The 15,235-nt window shown below is 37.7% G+C and overlaps 1 long non-coding RNA gene across 1 annotated transcript in view; it reads right to left on the reverse strand.

The window, feature by feature from the left end:
• Nucleotides 1-5,962: 5,962 nt before the first annotated feature.
• Nucleotides 5,963-15,235, reverse strand: part of LOC141423885 (uncharacterized) — a 47,296-nt gene continuing 38,023 nt past the window's right edge. The window contains exon 3 of the long non-coding RNA XR_012448646.1: nt 5,963-6,738. This is a non-coding gene — a long non-coding RNA (uncharacterized lncRNA). The remainder of the gene's footprint in view (nt 6,739-15,235) is intronic.

The following is a 15,235-nucleotide window of genomic DNA, read 5'->3' on the forward strand; positions in this document are numbered from 1 at the left end:
CATGTGATTGAATCACCTTAAAAAATATGAGCAAGCTATTTAGAGTCTGCCTGCTGCTTCATTTGTAATGGAATCTCTTAGCTGTGCACCAGGAAAGAGTGCATTGTCTCATTCTTTTCCAGAAGGAAACCACTCTCACTCACACACTGTTTCAGAGTCCAGTACACAAAGCTCAACCTTGGCACTACTGGCATTTTAAAGCAGGAAAATCTTTTGTTCAGGGTTGTGCTTTTTAAGATGAGCAGCATCCCAGCTTCTACCCATGAGGGCACTCCCTTCTGTGCAATAATCAAAGCATCTAGACATTGCCAGATGTCCCAGAGGTGGAAGAGCCAGCATCGTCTGAGGTCTGATCCAGAGGATGATTTTCCGGTAAAGTTTTATTTTGGCTCATACACAGTGTGATTAGGGTGGGTGTCTGGACAATATTGTGTTTTTCTGGCATCCTCACTCCTTACCACATACCCTCCATCTGGCTTGGCTGGGACAGGGGGAACAAAGTGCAGGTATCCACACATCAGCTTGAGACTGAGAGTTCAAGGGCAGCCTCCATAAGACAGACACATGTATTCTTGCTGATATTGACCTTCTCTCTGGTAAAACCTTCACATGTTACCACACTAACCCAGTTTCTATCTTAGCAAAGCAAGAAGTGAAGAGATCTATCCTGTGATAGCAAAGGAAGATCCCATAAGCACGTTTCCTGGCACAAGACCTAGCATACAGCAAGGAAAGCCTCTTTTCTTTCTCTCGAGGTCTCAGAATACTGTGCTCCAACTGACCAGGGGCCAAACTCTCTCCCCCACTCTTCAAGTGTGACAAGCATCCTCCACATCAGGAACCTCAGCTGTGACTTCGATGTTGGACTCCTTACTTCTTGAGTGGCTCATACACACATTTATCACATCTTGAATCCAGTCTGAGGTTCTACTCCTTCTTCCCCCTACCCGTGGGGTGTTTACTTATTTCTGGCGGGTAAGAGAACAAAAGTATAATTGTACCATTACCACTGTAGGATGGAAGCTAGGAAGAACTCTTGGATGAGCTGACTGGGAGGTCACTGATGAGGTTCTAAGAAGATGCTTCAGTGAGACAATGGGCTAGAAACTGGATAATGAGGGAGAAAACTGGTTTAAAATGAAGGGAGACTCGAGGAGAGTGGAGTCAGCTGCTGAGTCCATTCTTCCTTAAGAAAACAGTGAGGGTACATAGTAAATGCAGATTTAAAAAAAAAAAAAAGAGAAAACACCTGAGTCTGGTAAAGAGGAAGACCCCAGTGGAATAGGAGAAATTAAAGGTGCAAGAAAGAAGGGGTTAGCTGCAGAAGAAAACTGCCAGAGAGAAAAAGCATCCCTTTCTCTGAGAAAAGTGGTCAATGAGCACAAGCAGGAACTCCCTTATCACTCACTGTCTTCAGTTGAAAGGTCAACATGTCCTTCCCAAAATGCTCATGTAAACGAAAAATATTAGCTATCAGCCATGAGCACTCTAATTTAAACCAGCTTTAGAAATCTTTGGGCAATAAATAGTGACTAAGTATTTATTAAACATTTATTTTTCAGATGCCATGAAGCTTTGGATATGCCAAATCTCTAAAGAAAGGCAAAATTGTTTCAAAATGTTTATTTTATGTTAAGCAGAAAACTTTAAGTGCAATTTGGCCTTAACATTCTGTAACTTTGGTCATTTTCAACAAACTGGTCATCTTTTTTTAGCAAAAAAAAGAAAAGTGTGTGTTCAGCTTAGAGGGCAAATATTAACCAAGTACCTACTGTGTACAAATGCTGTGTTTGGTCCAGGTTTTGGGGTGTTGGGAAAAGAGGTGGAGGAGTTGGGTGGAAAACTGCCAGGGTGGCTTAGTAAGTCAGAATTGTTGAGTCTTTCAAACTCACATCAAATATTTAAAACCTGGAATGTTGGGTCCTTGAAACACGAGATTTTATAACATAGGATATGAAAAGTATTTTATGTTCGGTGAAACTATACGTAGAATAATTAGCCCATTGACCATAGGAAGGAAAAGAAAGAAATCCTTCTATGTGCCCTGGAAATGTTTTTGTTTTGTTAAGGATAAAGCCAGATAGTTCTTTGACAATGTTTTTCTTATGGGAGTACGAATTTAAATCTGAGCCACAAAAACAAATAATTTAATGTCCTTTGCTTAGATGCCTCATCAGTTAAAAAAAGGCAAACCACTTCTTTTTGCCTGCAGACAGTTAGCTAAAGTAGCAGCTATTTCAAAGCCCAGTGTGGCTCCAAGAGTTTTATCTCTAAGATAAAACTGCTCCAAAGTGCACCCCTTTCAAGCTACTCCATTTTTCTCTTGAACACAATGAAGAGAAATTGTGTTGTACATTTCTGTTACTGTCATTTGGGGGAGTTGTGAAGGGTTACTGTGGTTTCAGGTCCTCTTGGTCACTTCTCGTGTATATCACCTTGACCACGAGATTATCTGAGGTCATTATTGTCAGTTCTTTATAAACATGTACCTTGATGTGAATTCCCCTTGGGAGCAGTGAAAACTGGTTTGGGAGAGGGTGACATAAACTTAGATAGTACATTGGTTTTTGGACCACCAAAAGGCCGTAGTACATACATAAGGTGTATCTGTGATATTAAAATTTCACAAAGGGAGCAGGAAGATTAGGGAAAAAAATCTTGGCAGGGGTGGGGACAATGATCAAAAGCAAGGTTGAGAAACACTGCCTGAGGGCAAGGAGTCCTCCACCGAAGGGGCTTAGGACTGGACTGATGCTCCAAGTACGACAATTTTTTTCATTTTTCTTTCTTTTTTTTTTTTTTTTTGGTGGGACTGGGGTTTGAACTCAGGGCTTCATGCTTACAAAGCAGGTGCTCTATCGCTTGAGCCACACCTCCAGCACAACAATTTTTTTCCCAGAAGTTGTTTATCATTCTACCATTCTTTCTAATCTACCATAGGACATTTTTGGGAGCAATGTTTTAAATTTAGACCTTTTCAAATTTAATGAAGTATATAAAACACAATTTATGCAAAGGCCATTCTGATAAGAGGCCTTTTTGAAAACAATGTTTTGTTGTGAGGTCAGAGTTTTCTGCATGGCGATCTGGCAGCAAGATCTTGCAGGGGGTGGACAGTGGAAGGAAAGTCACCGGGCACAGGAAAGACAGACTTTCCATCCTAGATTTGCTTTGGATTAGTCTGGCAATCAGTGGCAAGTCATCAATGTCCTGGAGCCCAGTTTCCTTATCAGTCAAGCAAGGATTCCGAAGCCTAACCTGTTGGCTGTTACTGGGTTTGAGGTAACATAGGCAATTTTAGGTGGCTGGCCCTTGCTGTTTCTGAGTTATGTGATATGGATGAAGAAAATAGTAACTGGTAAAACAGAACAAGCACCTAGTGAAACTGTTTGACCAGATTTCACAAGCATCCTGTTTGCATTCCTGATGCTACCATTAAAAAAGAATAAATCCTTGCACAGAGAATGTAGGCCATGCTAAATTTAAATGAACAAAAGAATTACCAGTAGCTTTTGGAGTAAGATTCAGGCTTTGCATCAATGAAAAGACATGAGGATGGTTGGGAATTACCAGCAAGGAGAGAAACATTTCTTCTGCTCCATAAAAGTCACCAGAATTTATTCACTTAATGAAAAAGCCAGAGCCTCGTGCAGGCACAACAGCTGTGCTTTGTGAAGGCGAAATAAGCCAGATTTCCGTCAGATCTGGATTATTGGTGGAGGTTGCCATCATCCCTCATTGCCATAAACCTGACTGAGTGTCATATAACTTGAGATAATTTACAAATCTTTGAGGTGAGAAAATACCAAGTGCTAGCAAACCAGACCGCTCTGTGTAAGTAAGGGCTTCAGTGACTTTGATCTGGGGCTGTGTTTGGAGCTGGGACAGAAGAAGGAATACAGTTATCTTGAAGATCACGCTGGTTGCTGGTTGCCCACTCAACACATGGGAGCAGTTTAGCTGTCATCATAAATCAAGGGCTTTTCCCCCAAAGTTATAAATAGGGATGGGTAAATATTTTGGATTCATCGGTCTCCAAATATTCTTCAGATGTTTGGGGTTCAACCAAACAGAACCCATCATGCAGAGCACATGCTCCCTTGATTGTTTAGAACCGTATGTGATTTATGGGAAATAGAATCCATATGTTCTTGCTTCATTCACACTCAAATAATCGAAAGGTTACGCGCTGAAGAGCTATTTGATGTCCAAGTTGCATTCTGAGTTTGCTTGATTTTCCCCCTAAATATAAGCACTTAAAAGCCTGTGTCCCTTTAAAAGACCAAAGAGAAAAAGAGAGAAAAGCGGGGAGAGAGTAGGGGTGAGACCCTAGGAAGGCCTGTCTTGCCAGGATGAAATAAATGTAGATACCAAGATGTTCAGTTCAGGCTGAACTGCAAACCCATGAGTTTCAAGTGTGTCCAGAATATGGGTAATAACAAAGGCTCCTCTCCAGCCAGTGTCAAAAGCAGCCCTGATGAATGCATGAAGTAACTGTCAACTGGGTAATCACACCACGGAAGATCACACCAGAGAAGAGCACTGCGTGCAGCCTGAGTGCCTACTCCTAGGCCTCTGGAAGTGGGAATAAAGAACTCACTGCCCTATTCTAGCATGGAAATACCTTCTCTTGTGGTGTTTCCCGGAGTTGTCCTCCTGTCCTGGGCTATCTTTCTTGTCCTTCTGCCATCTGGCCCAACAGCCATTGGCTGAGTATTTTGTGTGCATTTGGAAAGGTGTTTATTTGTTTTTTAGGCAATTTCTTAGAGAAATATCACATTTAGCTCCTACTAGAGCTGATAAACCATTCGGTTTGTGTATCATGAGAAATATGCTACCTAGGGACCCAAAGATTAGCAAAATGCCAAACGTGAAACTAATTTTTCTTGCCCCATCTCAATATTTAGTCACTAATATCACAGCAACTCCATGTCATTTTAAGCATGTATTATCAGTTTTAGATGGTGTCTTATAATGGTTACAGAAGAACAACATCCAAATGGAGAAATGCCTTACGTGATGATATACTCAAGTTATCTTTAAATCTTTGTAGAGGACATTTATATTCAGTTTTACAGCATTATACTAAGGAAAAACCTATTGAAGTCTTTAGACTGTTGGTCTGAAATCACTCCAACAGAAATAATAGTCCTACGGATTACCTGCATGCCCCAATTCAATGATCTAGGAGTGGGGAGGATTTCAGAGTATTAGAGATTAAGGTTTTTTTTCTTCCTAAACCCTAACCCTAAGAAACACACACACACACCGTTGTCACACACACACACACACACACACACACACACACACACACACACACACACACACCAGGCACATACACACAGTGTTAATGAGACCATGCTATTTGCTATGTTTTGTAGCTTTTCTTCAGCATATATTTTGTGAATTTTTCCCTATATTAATAAACTGTTTCGCCTTATGAGTTTTAGAGCTTGCTTTGGTTGGGGTTGTACCACAATGATCCTAACATCTTGGAATATTTTTAAATATAAAAATTTAAAAAACAATTATTTCAAATAGATATTCAGATTGAACTTGGTTTTAAAAAATACTTTTCTGTGTCTTAGGACATGCTAGAAAGACACACTGAGAATAATTTCTATATCTGGAAGTTCTTTGCATTTTAGATCAAAACAGAACCTCCTTTGAGAGCCATACAGAATATCCATGCTCCTGTTCTAGTGAGATGGGGCACTATATATAGAGAATACTTTTTTTTTTCTTTTATTATTCATATGTGCATACAAGGATTGGTTCATTTCTCCCCCCTGCCCCCACCCCCTCCCTTACCACCCACTCCGCCCCCTCCCTCTCCCCCCCTCAATACCCAGCAGAAACTATTTTGCCCTTATTTCTAATTTTGTTGTAGAGAGAGTATAAGCAATAATAGGAAGGAACAAGGGGTTTTGCTGGTTGAGATAAGGATAGCTATACAGGGCATTGACTCACATTGATTTCCTGTGCGTGGGTGTTACCTTCTAGGTTAATTCTTTTTGATCTAACCTTTTCTCTAGTACCTGTTCCCCTTTTCCTATTGGCCTCAGTTGCTTTAAGGTATCTGCTTTAGTTTTAGAGAATACTTTTTAAAGTACCTAGAAAAGAAGACCAATTCTATACTCAGTAAATGTTGAGGGTTTTTTTTTCTTTTTTTAGGAAAAAATAGTCCTCACACCCAGATGAACCTATGACTTAAATTCATCTCCTGGCTGTGTGCTCAGACCATTGACAAAGTTCCTGGAGTCAACCTGAAAGAAAGCTGAGGTCCATAGCTATCTTTCTGTCTGTTTCTAATTCATTCACTTCTTGTTTTGCATTTTTTTCTGATCAGTTACTAGAGACCTCAGTGCTGTCCCTTTTGTTGACAGGTTGCCAGGATACATTCAGGCAACAGAAGTTGGGGCTCCTGTTACTTGGCAGCCTCAATACTAATACAAACCCCTACAAGATGAGATGTGAATGTTGGAGTTCCCAGCTGTTCTGCTCCAGTGTCCACCAGCCTTCTCCCTCAGTCCTCAGAGGACCTGGCATGCCATATTGAAGGTCGAAATACACTGATAAAGAACAAATACTGCAAGGTAAGGCTCTGAGCAGGTGCTTCACTCTGCTATCTGATAGCTTCTAACTCTCAAACTTTTCCTTTTGACTAACGACTGCTTAATTTAGATATCCTTCTTTTCTTCTACTTCTTTCCCATTATGTGCAGTAAATATGTCCTCCCTATGGAAAAGAAATCCAAATAAAAATAATTAGTATTTTAGTAAAAAGTTTTGAGTACTTATTTCATCAGATATGCTGGCAATGATGGATAAATTATTGATTTAATCCTGCCAAAAAGATTAGTCAAATTATATTTAAAGGGATGATATGTTAAATAATTTTCTTCAAAGTAAAGTATGTTTTTAACATTGCTCCAGTATCATAGGTTTTTTGGCCAGATTATCCGTAAAAGAAAAGGGGTGTTAAGGTTATAGTTACTCAGTTGAATTGGCTGACTTTTAAAAATTAATTCAGATAAAAATTTACACGAAGTGAAATATCCAAACTTGAGCTCTTAAATTCAAATTAAAAAAAATGAATTTGATACATACAAACAACATGTAAGCATTGCCTCAGTTAAGACTGGGGAATTTTTCTCTTCCCAGAATCTTCCTCACCTCCTTCCCCCACTGTTTGGATTCCCATCAACAAAGAATAATTCATGCAAATAAAACTGTAAAGTGTAAGTTCTTCTCTCTAACTTTTTTGGCTCAGAAGGATGCTTTTGAGGATGTACCAAGTTGTTTTTCATGTTAGTGGTTCAACTCCATTTATGGGGGAGCATAATTACATTGTATGATTATTTCACATTTATTCATCTATCTTAATGATGGTATTTGCTGTTTTTCCCAGTGTGGGCCTCCTAGAACTAATCAGCAATAAGCACAAATCTTTTTTTTCCCCCTCCCAATTTCATTTTTAATTTTTTTCCAGCTTTCTTGAGGTTTAATTGGCAAAAAACGCATATATTTAGGAAATGCAATGAGATACATAGCTACCTTTTTTCTTTTTCAGTTACCTTTTTCCTTTTTCTTTCTATCAGCAAATTCCAGTATACAATACATTGTTTTTGATTATAGTCATTATCTGTACATTAGGTTCCCAGTAATTTATTTATCTGATTGCTGCCATTTTCCCTTACTTCCAGTCCCCAGCCCCTGGTGGTCACCATTCTACTCAAATGATTGACAGATACATGAAAAGATGCTCAGTGTCACTAAACATCAAGGCAATGCAAATCAAAACCACAATGAGGTATTACCACATGTCTGTTAGAATGGCTATCATGAGAATCAAGGGGGACAGCAAGTGCTGGTGTGAGTGTAGAGGGGAGAGAACCCTTGGGCACTGCCCAGGGGAATTGAAATTAGTACAACCATTGTGGAAAATGTGGACATTAAGAAAACTACCATGCCCGGAGGTAGGGGGAAGAATGTGGCCCAAATAATGTATACAGATGTAAGTAAATGTGTAAAAATGATAAAATAAGATTTTAAAATAAATAAAACTACCATCTGATCCAGCTTTACTACCTCTGTATGTATCCAAAGGAAATGAAATCACTACGTTGTGCTACCATGTTTAGTACAGCATTGCTCAAAAGCCAAGATATGGAACCAACCAAGGTATCCATTAGCAGATGAGTGATAAAGAATTGTAACATATGTGGACATATAATGGAATACTAGTTAGTTCTAAAAAGTAAGTCTGCGGGGTGTGACAACCAAATGGTGGAAATAAGCCAGACGCAGAAAAACAAACACCATATCACTTCCCCTCTGGGTGGAGTCTAACAAAGCGTGCACAGTCTTTTGATGGCTGCATGTTTTTACTTATCCTGGGTTCAGATCTTGCAGTGAAAAAGACAGGTTATAGGGTAGATAAGTGCTTAACTCTAGTGAGTATGAAACGATACATCGATATGGTAATAATTCGCATTTGCTGATGGCTAATGAGGCTGAGCACTTCTACATGGATTTAAGAGATCTGTATCTCTTTTTAATTACCTGTTTGCACCTTGGCCCATTTTTAAGGTTTTTCTTATTTTATATCACCTATATTGATTTATAATTTACATACAACAAAATGGACCCATGTTAAGTGCGCAAATTAATGAGTTAGACAAATGGCTACCTCTGCTGTAATCACCAGATGTCAATGTCAGAACATGACCAGATTATCTCTGCAGACAATTTTCTACCTATACACCAATCATTGGTCAACTGCCTGTCACCACAGATTAGTGGTACCCATTTTAGAGTTTCATATACATGGAAGCATATTATTATGGTACTGGGGATACACAGTGACATTTACAAAAGTGCTTAGATTCATCCCCTCCATCATTCTCCTTTATCCTCCGTCTCTCCTTAGAGTTAGTTTCAAAAGGTCCATTTTACCATTTTCATTCACCCTCCTTTATCCTTTCCTTATATCCTTCCTCCTCCCACTGGTACCAACCTCCAGATGGGACCTGTTTTACATTCCTGTCCTTCATTTTTAAGAAGGACATTTTTGTTTAAGATAGATATACAGGGAGTTTCATTATGCCATTTCCATGTATATATGTATTGTTTCTGAATTGGATCGTCCCCTCCATTTTTCTCCTTTCTATCTTAGTTCATACTCTTTTGAATCGGACATTTTCAGGACTACATTTTTAAGAGAATCTGTGTTGCGTGTGCTGGTTATTTTGTTCATTTTTATTGTATACCAATGCTCAATGTATAAATATGCCATAATTTTTATCCATTTACCTGCTGATGTGTATTTATGCTGTTTCCAATTTTCATTATTAGTAGTAAAGCTACCATAAACATTTGTATTGACTTTTGAGGGGACAGATGCTGTCATTTCTCATAGGTAATTATTTAGAATATCCTTACCACTGGGGAGCTGTAACTTTATGAGAAACTACCAAATGTTCTTCAGAGTGGTTGTAACATCTCACTTTCTCACCGGAGATGTATGACAGCTCCAGTTTTCCCATGTCCTCATTAACACTTGTATTGGTAATCTTTTTAACTTTAGCTTTATATAGTATATGTATAAATATATACATATATGTACATATATATTCTATATATATTACTATATATTGCATATATAGTAGTATTTCTGTGGTTTTTGAGTGTTTTCTGATGACTAACAACTAGTAATGTTGACTATTATTCATGAGGTTATTGACTGTAAAATTTTTGTCAGGAATCTATTCAAATTTTGCTCATTTTAAAAACTTGGATTGTTTGTCTTATTTTACATACATATAATGTATATATAAAACATATATTCCATTTTTAGATATAAATGTTAGAACATTTCTTTCCATTTTATGGCTTGCCTTTTTATTTTCTTAATGGCATTTTTAATATAGGATACATATAATTTATTATATTTTTATATTTAGTGCATTTTGTGTTTTGTCTGAGAACTCTGCAGATATCAAGGTTGCAAAGGACTTCTGTAGTTTTTTGTAGAGGCTTTGCAGTTTCAGCCTTTGTGACTAGCTCGGTGATCCATCTTGAGTTGTTTTTTGTGGTGAAAGTAGGGAGTTGATATTAATTTTCCCTTTCTATGTATCCTATTGTTTTGCTGTCATTTGTTAAAAATATTTCCCTTTCTCCTTTGAATTATTTGGCATTTTTGTCAAAAAAAATGAATTGATCACATATGTGATTTGACCATCTATTTCTGGACTCTGTTACATGGATCTACTGGTCTAACCTTATTGGCACCATTAATTTCAACAAGCTAACATAACCTGGATTATACACAGTAGAGCAAGTACTAAAAGCAAATATGGAACCTGGGTCACTTCATGACTGCTTGCCATTGAACCATGCACAAAATTTGAATCAGGTTGGTCATTCTTCCTCGCCTGTTGCCCAGATATTTCCCCAGGCAGTGATTTTATTTAAAGCAATTCTATATTAAGTAAAATCTCATAGTATGGTTATGAATTTATTAAAGAATGATAATCCCAGAAAAAGTATGTTTTTCAAATCCACCTAGATGGAATGGCTTAAACTTAGTATTTATTTGTTCAATAATTGACTTATTTCAGACACTGTGCTATATAGGGGGAAGAGGAAGAGAATATTCCTTGGTTCAAAATTTTTGCAAGGAAACATTTATAATAGCTACCTGTTGTTATTTAATCATGCATTTCTCACAGTTACAGAGAAAAATATAAACCTATTAAAATAAACCTTAGGCTAAATGTCTTCACATATTCTTGTGAATTAAGAGAAAATCACCAACATTCAAATGTTTCCAGGTAAAAATATTTCCCACCTGTTTCTAATTTTACTATCATTGCTTATAAAATATCCATTTCTTTTGGGCCTGAAAATGTGACCTATCATTTCTATCAGTTTCATTTTCAAGCTGATGGTAGAATTTGAAACTTATGTGTTGTTTTTAAGAGAAATTTGTTTACAAACTAGATCTTCATAGGGCTGTCTCTTCTTTGACTCTTTGTAATTTAAATGAATATGTAATGTTATGTCAGATCATTTCCTCAAACTCTGGTGAACAATACACTTTCAAGAATATGTGCCATTCTAGAAATTAGTCACAAATGGTGAAGAATGTGCACACTGTTGGAAATTTAATATAAGGACAAGCCAATATCGTTCAACATTCATTGTGTTTTGTTAGCACCAACAAGGTGCCTGGCAATAGGCTGGGTGATGGGGATATAACTATGTAGAGAGCAAGCAATTCCCTATAATGTCTGGGAGTTTGCATCTGACACGACAAATGCCACATGTACAAATTTTTTAAAAATACATGATAAGTGCAGTGAAGAAAATAAGCAGTGATATCACTGGTGGTGATGGCAGTATGTCTGCATGTGCGCGTGTGTCTGCACACGAGTGTTTGTGTGTGTCTGAGAGAAAGGGAAGTCAGGAAAGGCCTCTCTGAGTTTATGATATTTAAATGGGGACCTGAAGAATGAGATAAAAAAAGTCTAGTGAAGAACCAGTGAATATGCCAGACAATAGGGAATCACATGCAAAGCTGCTTTCTGGTCTCCCCCAGTCCATCCCAGATGAGAAAGAGTTTGACTTGTCTGGGAGGGGAAACAGATGTTGCACACTGTGAAAGAGTGAAAGGCAACCAAAGCAGAGACCTCAGGGACCTTCATGGTTAAGAGTTTGGGTTTTCTATACCAAGATTAACTCAAAATGGATCAAGGATCTTAATATCAGACCCCAAACTCTTAAGTTGATACAAGAAAGAGTAGGAAATACTCTGGAGTTAGTAGGTATAGGTAAGAACTTTCTCAATGAAACCCCAGCAGCACAGCAACTAAGAGATAGCATAGATAAATGGGACCTCATAAAACTAAAAAGCTTCTGTTCATCAAAAGAAATTGTCTCTAAACTGAAGAGAACACCCACAGAGTGGGAGAAAATATTTGCCAATTATACATCAGACAAAGGACTGATAACCAGAATATACAGGGAACTTAAAAAACTAAATTCTCCCAAAACTAAGGAACCAATAAAGAAATGGGCACGTGAACTAAACAGAACTTTCTCAAAAGAAGAAATTCAAATGGCCAGAAAACACATGAAAAAATGCTCACCATCTCTAGCAATAAAGGAAATGCAAATTAAAACCACACTAAGATTCCACCTCACCCCTGTTAGAATAGCCATCATCAGCAACACCACCAACAACAGGTGTTGGCGAGGATGCGGGGAAAAAGGAACCCTCTTACACTGTTGGTGGGAATGTAGACTAGTACAACCACTCTGGAAAAAAATTTGGAGGCTACTTAAAAAGCTGGACATTGATCTACCATTTGATCCAGCAATACCACTCTTGGGGATATACCCAAAAGACTGTTACTCCAGAGGCACCTGCACATCCATGTTTATTGTGGCACTATTTACAATAGCCAAGTTATGGAAACAGCCAAGATGCCCCAGCACTGACGAATGGATTAAGAAAATGTGGTATCTATACACAATGGAATTTTATGCAGCCATGAAGAAGAACGAAATGTTATCATTCGCTGGTAAATGGATGGAATTGGAGAACATCATTCTGAGTGAGGTTAGCCTGGCCCAAAAGACCAAAAATTGTATGTTCTCCCTCATATGTGGACATTAGATCAAGGGCAAACACAACAAGGGGATTGGACTATGAGCACATGATAAAAGCGAGAGCACACAAGGGAGGGGTGAGGATAGGTAAGACACCTAAAAAACTAGCTAGCATTTGTTGCCCTTAATGCAGAGAAACTAAAGCAGATACCTTAAAGCAACTGAGGCCAATAGGAAAAGGGGACCAGGAACTAGAGAAAAGGTTAGATCAAAAAGAAATAACCTAGAAGGTAACACCCACGCACAGGAAATCAATGTGAGTCAATGCCCTGTATAGTTATCCTTATCTCAACCAGCAAAACCCCTTGTTCCTTCCTATTATTGCTTATACTCTCTCTACAACAAAATTAGAGATAAGGGCAAAATAGTTTCTGCTGGGTATTGAGGGGGGGGAGCGGGAGGGGGTGGAGTGGGTGGTAAGGGAGGGGGTGGGGGCAGGGGGGAGAAATGAACCAATCCTTGTATGCACATATGAATAATAAAAGAAAAATGAAAGAAAAAAAAAAGAGTTTGGGTTTTACTTGGAAGGGAATGGGAAAATAGCAGAACATCCAGTTGGGGGAAGCTTAGATGGTGACTGTAATTTATTTATAGAGTTGAATGTAATTGCTCTGAAAAGCATACCCACAGAGGTGGAAGGTAGAAGTGGGTTCACCTACCATGGCTGATATAGCACACAAAGTGTAAGGACACCTGCCTGGCAGTAGATTTAGAAGCATAGGCAAACACAAAAAGAATAATTGACCATGTCAGTGTTAGCTGTGGAAATGTTTCTGTATGAGTTAATGCAATATCATAACAGGTTATCCAATATCAGATGGGTAGAATGGTAAATAGGAAGGGAAATACATTGAAGTTTACAACAGGAAATGAGAAAGGGAGCAGAGAAAAGTACGAGAAGTTAACTGGAGTCAGTTAAGATGCTCTCTTTGTTGCTAAATTACCGGTAGGCAATCACATAGAAATGAAAGCATGGTAAATGTTTTTAGACTGTGTCTGTGACTTTCTTCTCTTTTCCTGCGCTTTTCTTCTGACCCTACATCTCAGATGCAAACCCATGTAAAACTGAGAATGCATTTGTAGAGTCAGAACAAAGGAAAAGGTCCCAATTATCCTCTCAGTCTTTCCTCACCACCAGTGCGACTTCTCCCAAGTTAAAACTTATAGTCAAAAGGACAGTTCAGTAAAAGTACCATGAAATGAACAGAAAATGGGAGCTAGTGGGGCTTGGAGGCAGAAGAAATAAACAACTGAAAAAAGACTTCGAATTAAATTTTCAGCCAACAATTGTCCTTATTAATACCATCTGACCTAGTTACAATCCAGCATATCATGACCAAATGAGTGTTAGAAAAATGGGTTATCCTGGCATGGATTAATTGCTAACTGAAGATGATGATGGTTTTCAATACATTCCCTTCACCTAGAAGGAACATGGAGAGGGAGGAGTAGATGTGTGTGTGCATGTGTATTCATGCATGTAATGTGTACTTGTGTCTGTGAGCAATTGAAGACAGTACTCAGTAAGATGATAATAAATATAACTAATAAAATTTCAGTTTATTACTAGTCAAAAATATGCATATATTCATTAAAGGGTATAAATACATATGTATATATATATATAGTTAAAACTATTATAAATAATAAAAGTTAATGTTTACATTACTTGAATAATTTCATGGCATTTTTCTCTCAAAAACTATGAGGTAATTGTGCAATATTAAAATCAGATAAATCTTGGATTGCTTCATCTGTTTATTTCCAACTGAACCATCTTATATATGAAACACATGACATTCAATAAACAAGAATTAAAACCACATTTTCCTCCTCAGTTAGCCTATTTCCTATGAAAAAATGATATCAAGTAAAATTTAATTATCCTAACTGTGGTAGCATTTATGGGTGATAAGAAATTCCCAAATAAAGCTTTCCACAGAGATTCCCAGGAGAGCATAGAAATATGTAACAAGTTCTGTTTTAATTGTAATTGCTTAAATGAATACTATGTACTCCTTGACTAAATATAATAGGTTTCATTGTGATTCACTTACAATTTAGTAATATTTAATGTGACTGAATTAATTTTATTATTAATTTTGCAACTAGAGCTTTACAACTAAGGAGTATCAAGATGTGTGGTCTAAAATTGTGTCATTCTTTCATATGACAGATTCCAAATGTGTGCATTTTCAAAATATTGATTCCAGAATGTCTTGAACTAGGTTGCCCTATCCTATGTATTTTTGCCATATTGTTATGCAATTATAAACTCCCTATATTTAGAAAATTCAACACTAGGAACGTGAGGATGTGAGCAAGTAAATGAAAACCAGCTCATCTCATTTAAAAGAAAGTTAAAGTAAACAACTGGAGGAAAGAATAGTGATGGGAAAAAAGTAAAATATTGAGAAATGTCAAAGCCTATGGAAAGCAAATAAGAGTTTGCCTAAGTGCAACTCATCTACATTTTGGGATGGCAGCTCTTGGAATTATTTTTCAAGATCAAAGCAGCTTAGGAGTTATTTGCCCCTTTGTCTTTTCGTGGGGTAGCCTTG

Source organism: Castor canadensis, chromosome 6 (assembly GCF_047511655.1).
Source record: "Castor canadensis chromosome 6, mCasCan1.hap1v2, whole genome shotgun sequence".
In the NCBI taxonomy this organism is placed as follows: Eukaryota; Metazoa; Chordata; class Mammalia; order Rodentia; family Castoridae; genus Castor; species Castor canadensis.